The following is an 8,893-nucleotide window of genomic DNA, read 5'->3' on the forward strand; positions in this document are numbered from 1 at the left end:
TAGTTTCTCAGGCTGTTAGTGAAGCAGACATGTAGAAATGAAACATAATCCTCATACTAGTAGATATCTGCTGGATGTTAATGTGATTTAAAAATCTATGTTGCTATAAACTTGAGTGCTTTCTTAATACAATAATGCTTTATATCTGTCTCTGTCAACATCCATACAACCATCTAGCTACTCCTAATAACTTTTGAATCCATTGGGCAATTTCAGCTGAGATTAATAGAGGAAGTGTGCTTTCAAAAATATTAAATTCCTACCAGTTTTGTGGAAATAAGTGGCTAAGGAGGGTAGAAATAATACATTAATGCTCCCCATGGAAGGGAAAAGGTAGAAGCTCACCCTTTATTAAATGGTTGATTGTCTAACTGAGCAGGAGCCGTTAGTCGTGATTCTCATGGGACTACTTGCCATTTATTAGCCGCTCCTAACATGTGCAGGCACCGCTGTAGTCAGAGCTAAACCAAATCTCCAGGAGCAGTGCAAAGCTGGCACCAAGTGTTAGACTGGCATCTTCTTGGCTCTGCAGTGGTATTTTGCACTGTGGTTATCGGAGCACATGACCAAGGTAACAATAATGAATTTTGATTACAGTGGGTTAATCTTAGTTTTGCAACTCGTTTGATGGAGTAGGTTTTCCTCTGTAGTTCCTTAATACGGGCAGAGATGATCAGAAGTGCCAGTCTTGGTCAATGACATTGTCAGGGCCCTGAGGGCACCACCAGCCCTGCCTGTCCCTGCCTCAGCTGCTCTGGGGCTCCCCCCACCCTGCCCATGCACCAAGACCCCATTTCAACCCCCACCAGGGCTCCATCCCTAACCTCACCAGAGCCCAGGACCTCATTTCAACCCACTGGGGCTGTGAATCCCTGCCCCAGTGATGCCACAGCAGGGCCAGTCTCCAGCTCCCCACAGCCCTTCCCTTCCCTGCCATGGGCCCATCCCCATCCCCATGGAGCTGCCGGATGCCCGGGGCTGGTGCTGCCTCTGCCCAGGCTGTCTTGGCCAGGGCAGTGGGACAGGCCCTGGCTGATGGGCCCTGCCTGGCCACCCTGGGATTTCTCCCAGACCCTCGTTGTACCCTGACGGCCATGCTATAAAACTACCAGTGCTCTTCTCTGAACCATGTCAAGGGATTATATCCCGCCTGCGCTACTCAGTCTGGCACTCAGCTCCCTAGAGGAAAGACAACAAAGAGACAAAAAGAACATGCTTACAGAGCTTTTGTAAGCCTTCTCCAATGACTTCTGCAAGCTAGGGCAACAAGGGAGCTTGTGAAAACCAGAGAAAAGGAGGTCTAAAGACTAAGAAATTGGCTAAAATAGTGTCAAAGCTCTCCTGGTGGTCTCTTGGGAACTCTTGGTGCTTGTCAGGTTATGCTGTGATGGCTCAGGAGGTTTTTGACCTCGGCTGGTCACCTATTCAACTAAACCTGATAGGGATCAAGAAGGAGATCCCTTGGCCACCACAGTCCACATCCTACTGAACTGAATTAGCCACAGTCACCTCAGTTTATGTCAATACATCAGTTTGGTGCCTATAGTGTGGGCAAACAGCTATTTCTGACAAGTCAGCAATGGGGTAATAACCTGTGGCAATGGGTGGACAACTTGGACCAGTAGCTTCTTAAAATCACCACAGCGTGAGCCCCTAGAGCTTGATATTCAGGGCCCTCAGGACATAGGTCAGTTTAGTATTTTTATGTATTTGTCACTCCTTCCTCTTTTAAAAGGCCACCAAGCTGTCTCTGCCTACTCTGTTGTCTAGTTCCATTACACTTAGAAGAACTATATTTGCCACAGCTCTAGCGAAAACTTTCTATTTTTCATTTCTCCATTTCTCACTGCTCATCCTCCCACTACACGTCACCTGTTTCCTCAGCCTCCCCCTCAAGAGACAGTGGTTCCCCTTTCCATCTCTTATGCGCATCAGCATGGTTACTGAAGGTTTTGCTGACGACAGCTCATGTGCAGAGCCCTGGTCTGAGGGAATGAGGGATGCTGTGGGACCTGAGGCCTGGGAGAGCCCGGTATCCTACTGTTTTGAAGAAAGTAGTTCCCAAGGTCTTTATGGGAACTCAGGTGAACGTGCTCCCTTGTCTGATTGTCCTGGTCCCTCATCTCCAGGCAGGTTGGGCTCCACCCTGGGCTACCTTCCATGAAGCTGCTGTTTCAGTGGGGACCATACACCTGGTGCTTCACAGTCCTTGTTGGATGTTGCTGCTCTCCATTTTGCTGTTGCCTCCTGGGTCTTGCTGTATTCCACGAGTGTGGAGTTCTGAGGTGGTAGATCTTTACTTTGAAACCTAAAGGAAAATGAGGGACCAACTGTCAGTATGTAGAAGAAATGTAAACAAAAAGACTGAACATATTGCAACCCCAACAGTGCTCTTAGCATAAGGTCTCTTGTTTCCAAGTCACTATTCCTGACTCCTGTTGAATGCCTTTGGCCAAGGCAATTGAACTGAAATATTTGTAAAATGTCTTTCCAATCTAAAAAAGGAAGATCCAAAGTGTACATGAGGACAAAGCAATGTAACAATATATAGGTACCAACAGCTATTTATTTCAGCAGCCTTTATCATAGAATCATAGAATGGTTTGGGTTGGAAGGGACCTTACAGATCACCCAGTCCCACCCCCCCTGCCCCGGGCAGGGCCCCCTTCCCCCAGCCCAGGGGGCTCCCAGCCCCGTCCAACCTGGCCCTGAACCCTTCCAGGGAGGGGGCAGCCACAGCTGCTCTGGGCACCCTGGGCCAGCGCCTCACCCCCCGCACAGGAGAGAATTTCTTCCTTCTATCTAATCTAAATCTCTCCTCTTTCAGCTTAAAACCCTTACCCCTCATTCTATCCCTACACTCCCTGATAAAGAGTCCCTCCCCACCTTTCCTGTATCTCCCTTTAAGCACCGGCAGGCCGCTCTAAGGTTTCCCCGGAGCCTTCTCTTCTCCAGGCTGAACACCTCCGAGTCTCTCAGCCTGCCCTCATATGGGAGGTGCTTCAGCCCCCTCATCATCCTCATGGCTTCCTCTGGACCTGCTTGAGGACCATGGCTTCCTCTGGACCTGCATATCTTTCTGCTGTTGGGGGCCCCCGAGCTGGCCCCAGCACTGCAGGTGGGGTCTCACAAGAGCAGAACAGAGGGGGAGAATCCCCTCCCTGGCCCTGCTGCCCCCCCCTGCTCTGGATGCAGCCCAGGGCACAGGTGGCTTTCTGGGCTGCGAGCGCACATTGCTGGGTCATGATCAGTTTTCCATCCACTAATACCCCCCAAGTCCTTCTTGGCAGGGCTGCTCTCCATCCACTCATTGTCCAGCCTGGATTTGTGCAAGCGAAAAAGAAAATATTCTTCTTTATAAATGCTAGAAGTCCGACAAACAAGATGGGGAAACAAAAATGCCTGACTTTAAACAGGCACGATTTCATAGTGTGTATATCAGAAATCTGATGGGAAGAAGGTAAATGATCAGATGTTCTAGAATTAGGGTACAAAGTATAAAAAAAGACAGAAGAGGCAGCAGCAGTAGAGAAGTGGTAACATGTATTAGAGAAAGCTTTGTGCCAAATCAAAGTAACAAGCTAATTGTGTTTACAGTCAGCTCAAAACCAATATAAACTGACATTCCTGGCCTAAGTCAGAAATGTACCATATCAGGGTTAGATCAAATGTCTGTATTTCTTACATGCTGAGGGAGATCAGAGTTACTGACAGGGAAAGAAATACAACAATAACAGAAGATATCAATTTCCTACCTGCATATTGGGCAAATGTCACATCAGGGATTGATGCTGCAGAAAAAGAAAATAGTGTTGCTGTGTGAAAGAGCCTATAAAAGAAGAAGAAACTTATATATTACCCCTGAGCAACAGGCAGAATCTAGTTCAAAATGCTCCTGCTCAATGTTCCTGCCTAGGGAATAAAAGCCAAAAAAACTCCAGCTACAATATAATTACATAAGAACAAGGAACCTTGTTAAAAAGAAACTAAAGTGGATGCCTGAAGGTTAAAATGTTTGCTTGGTGACTATTTAAACGTAACATGTAGGGGTACATTTGCTCTAAGTTTCTGTGTACGGACAAAGACTTTGGAAAGACCAAAAGGAAAGCTGACATGGCTAACAACAGGATAAAGGAATTTATTAGAAGCAGAAGACTTTCTTCAGAAAATAGAAGTTATGTCCAAGAATGGAAAAATAGAAAGGATCATAAACTCTGGCAAGTTAAAAGAAAAACACAGCAAAGTCAGCCATATAGAATCCCAGCAACAATTTCCAACGACTTAAAGGTCCATCAGTAACAACTCTGAAAGAAAGTAAGGCACCATAGGACAAGAGAAAAAGTCTTTATGTGAATAATGTATTAAAAGAGGAGGGTAAATGGCCAGCGTTCACATATGAGGGAGGTGTCCAGTGATGTTTGAGGGGGGTTTGTTTGTGGGTTCCTGCTGTTTAACCTATATATAAATGAACTGGAAAAAAGGGCATATGGTGAGAAGAGCATCTTGTGAAGGCACAAAGTTATTATACATAGTAGGGGTGAGTTGCCTTAACTCTTTTCAGGCTAGGTGAGTATTCTGTTGAAGTGTCAGTATATGCCTGCACTGATCTTATGCTCTTTGAAAGACCTGGGAAAAGCCAAATGATAGCAGGGGACAACAGAGGAGAGAAGAGAGGAAGATCAAGGTCAAAGGGTCAGGAACGTAAAGATAGGGAACCAGAAGGGCATGCAGGGCATGCCACTCTGAAGGCATCTGAGGATCCAGTGGACAGTGACAGTACCCATTGATGCTGTGTGGGAGACCTGAGAGGAGAAGGGAGTGGATATGGGCCCCACACTCATCAGAACCCAGTCACCAGGCTTCCTCTTTCTGCTGCTGGAGATGGTGGGGGAAGTTGATCAGGAAGTCCCATGACTCAGTGGGACTTCAGATGGGGAAGGTATAAAAAAACCACCCCCCAACAAGAAGTCTCGGAGACACCAGGAGAGGGGCCACAGCTTAGCACAGTTGGTCTGTGTGCATGGTGGGGTCCCCAGATGGTGCACAATGGGCAGGGGACCCTGTGAGACCTGCTGTTGGCACAGGCTGCTCCCGTGAGGATTTCCTGGCTTACCTTCCTGGTGGGCCAAGGGATCAGCTAGGAATACAAGGTGACCTGCTGGGATCCTTCATTCTCTCCCCATGTAAGAAGTCCCATAGCATGCCTGTCTAGGGAGAATGTACAGGCAAGAGAAAAGAGAGAGGAGCACCAAGAGGAGTATTTCCCAAAGCATGATGTGGGGACAGACCAGCTGAACATTAGTTCTCTACTAAAACAGTGCCTGTCTGGCTGTGATAAGGAGATGCAAGGTCCAAGAAGGAAGTCTGCAAGGCTAGGACTATGTGGAGACTACTGTTGCAGAATTCAGTAGAGACAGCATGCAAAAATCTGCTCCTTACCTTCTGGGAAGGCAGTATGGATGACCCCACGTAGAATATGAGCAATGGAGAGTCCACAGAAATCTACAAACCATGGTACAAGATGTCCCTAGTCCTGGCGACACCAGCACCATCTAGCACACTGATGATAAAAGAGGAACCAAGGACCTGTTAAAAATGAGATTTCAATGAACACCTCCAGCAGACACTGCAGTTTGATTGCAGCACCTTGGCTTTCTTGGGTATCCAATAGCTCACTGCCTGCTGTTGGAGACAAGATGCTGGATGAGATGGAGTACAGCCTTATTCAAATTCTGACTGTCACATGCATAGACATGGGATAAGTTCTTGCTCCCATTTGCTTAAAGGCAATTCCTAAACTCCCAGACCAACAGTTTCTAAAGAGGCTTCTGATTTTGGATACCTCCATTTTCAGTCTGTATTTTGAGTCACATTTCAATTTCTAAGTGAGTATGCTTAATCACTACTTTGACAAACAGGGCTGGTACATCTCGAATGGCTGACTCCAAAGTCCAGGCGATTCAGAGGAGTGGCCATTTGTGTATATTTAATTTATTGAACTGTCAGAGGGAGATAGTCTGTAGCTCAAAGCTTTGTGCAGCTCAGGAGTTCACAGTTCCAATGTTTTGGTTTCTCAGTATTGCTGGATTGCCGCTGTTTAAACAGTAAAGGCAGATCCTGACCCAACATCTGCCAAGAAGGGGCAGAGAAGAGAACTTTGTCCTTAAACTTTCCTAACTCCAGTTTGTGAGTGATCTACGTACCTTTCATTAGCTGCAATCTGGAAACTTTCAGTTGCTTTTAATTGTTGGTGTGGTGAGCGTCAAGATCCTAGCATGACAGGAAAGTAAACACTGTGACTGCAGCTCTGCTGGGCCACTCAAAATATAGGACTACTCTGCATTTGTGGCTGTGGATTCTTGTCACTGTTCCTTTGGTTGACAGTGCCACATTACACAGAATATATTATTTAGAAAACGGTTGTCTACTAAAACATAAAACAAAAGCCTTCCTGATTTTGTCAGCTGAACTGAAGCAGACAGTTTTTATTGCTGCACAGGAGATTAATAATAATAAGAATAAATAAACAACACCCCCTCACCAGTGGCTTCACAATAGACATGAGACGCATGGATGGACCTTAATTCAAAGCAGGAACCTAAATGCAGTGGAACAATGGATATTTGATAATCGTATCCCAGTACAGAAAAATCTGTGCCTTGCCAGAAATGCTAAATGCTGTTTTGACACCTCTGTCTTAACCTTTGACTCTTCACTGTGGAGAGCTCTGTACTCCTTGTAGAGACCTAAGGCTTTGTGTTTGTTTTTAAACTCCGTGCTTTCTAATGAACACTGGCACTCAGGGGAAAATATGTGAAATAAGAAGGAATCTCACATATCTTTTGCAGCCACACACTGGAATAAAAAAATAAGAAATCCACTACCAAAGTATCTGAAGGAGCCACTACCTGCCTGGTTCAAGGAAAAAGAATATGATTCCATGAACAGCACTCTCCGGGCTCTATCAACACTTTAAAAAATATACAGTCTTGACTTTTTAACCTTATCCCATGAAACCATCCCACATCCTTGTGCTTCTGGCCTCATTTCCCACAGAGAATGAAATTTCTGTGATCATGCCATCTGGCTGTCTATCAGCCAGTATGTTCTGAACCTGCTTTCTATCAAACCGACAGAGGGATCAGGGCTCAAAGAGAACTAAGTGCCTATGAAATTCATGAAAATCAGCAGCTGGGTCAGAGACAGAGATCCAAACGAGTGCCCTTGCTAAGGGAAAGGTAGGTGGAATGCAGCCGTTTTACACGCTGCTTTGCTAATATCAGTCATCACGTGTGTGGCTCTGGACTCGCCAGAGCAGATGGTGCTTCTTGCACATCAAGACCGAGGGCTAATGGTTGGTGTAGCGAGTGGTACGGGCGAGGGAAGGAGAGGAAGAGGCAATAGGACACACCTGTAGGAAAGCAGGTCTCATTAGGTCCACAGAACAACGTGTTTAACAATAAACTTCCACTTATTCACATAACCCTGCAGCTCCTGCGGGCCCTGCAAGGATGTGGAGCTGTTTCTCACAGAGAAGGCTGACAGGCAATATGCCTCCTCACTCCCACACCCGAATCCGTCCCACTGAGCTCCCATTGCTTCCACTGCTTAGGGCTGGAGTGAAATTTGAAGAAGCTTTCAGGGCTTTGGAGAAAATATGCTTGCTCTTTGAAGCCGTATAAAGGGTATTAAAAGTTCAGATGGAAAGTACAGCCCAGTTCAAAGTTTCCCTAAAGAAAAAATCCCAACCAGGGAAAGTTTAGAAGCAAAATGATTTCTCCTCCCCCAGCAAGGGAGTTTCAGTTTTTTGGTTTTGGTTGTTTTTTTTTTTTTTTTGTTTTGTTTTGTTTTGGGTTTTTTTGTTTTTTTTTTTTTTTTTTTTCATATCTTGCTCTCTTGCTTCACATACTGTGTCGTGGGACAGCAGCTGAGCCTGCAAATACTTCTGGAGGAAAAGGGCTGTTTTGCTTGAAGCCATGCCTGTCCTAGAGGGAAAACCCATGTGTTTTTAAGAGTCCTAACTCCTGTAGTTTAACTAACCGAGGAAGAATGTTGTTTAACTTCACCTTGGCAAGTGTGTGTGGCATATACATTTCCTGGATCAAACCGAAGGCTGACCCTTTATGCTTACCTTCAGTGCACTTCTGTGTGGGCAGACTTGTGACCTCAGCCTTGGGCATGCCACAGCCCCGCCGGACTACATCTGGTCAGGCCGTTTTGGGAAAGATTGCTGTGGGCTGACCCACAGGAGGGGCAAGAGCTTGCTGTGATTTGCTCACTGGGAGTATCCCCATCATGAAAGAAGAGGTAGAGAAGGTTTTAGCCTCTGGATTGGTCTATGGAGGGTAAATATGTAGCTCTGCAGGACTCACAGAAAGAGGCACTTGGGTGAAAGCTGAGTGCCCTTCTTGGAAGTGGGCTTGGTGTGTGATTGATTCATGGGGGCAGGAGAGCCATCATTTTAGTGAAGAACAGATGTGAAATAAATTGACAGGAGCCCTCTCCTCTCCAAAATTTCCTTCAGGAACCCCCATCTCACTTCTGTCTTCTCAAGGACTCTATTATTTCACACAGGATAAAGAAGTGAGAGTTCAGGACTTTCTCTCCCTTTAGAGAGTTCCACTGGGATTTACGTTTTACTTGTACCTATCTTCTAAGTAATGGATTGAAGTCCTTGAAACTGGAAAACACAAAGATAAAAAATAAAGCTTGGAGCCTGTTATATTTATCATGCTGGTCAATGAAGACTGAAGCAAAGAGCTTCAAAGATAAGTAGGCTCTTTCAACGAGGCCCCGGGTGAAATTGCTGTCTGACTTCCCTTGCAGAACAGATTGGAGTTTCCGAAAGTGTTACCCACCCACAGCGTTTACCCATCTGAGTTGGACTTTTGCA

At 45.9% G+C, this 8,893-nt stretch overlaps 1 long non-coding RNA gene across 1 annotated transcript; it reads right to left on the reverse strand.

Moving 5' to 3' along the window:
• Positions 1-1,053: 1,053 nt before the first annotated feature.
• On the reverse strand, positions 1,054-8,185 carry LOC116960418. Its single transcript, XR_004406384.2, has 4 exons — positions 8,132-8,185; positions 5,440-5,560; positions 3,756-3,791; positions 1,054-2,308 (listed from the first exon to the last, which is right to left on the reverse strand). It is a non-coding gene; the product is annotated as an uncharacterized LOC116960418 (long non-coding RNA).
• Between the last annotated feature and the right edge of the window lie 708 nt (positions 8,186-8,893).

This window comes from Tyto alba, unplaced genomic scaffold (assembly GCF_018691265.1).
Source record: "Tyto alba isolate M040663 unplaced genomic scaffold, T.alba_DEE_v4.0 Super-Scaffold_48, whole genome shotgun sequence".
In the NCBI taxonomy this organism is placed as follows: Eukaryota; Metazoa; Chordata; class Aves; order Strigiformes; family Tytonidae; genus Tyto; species Tyto alba.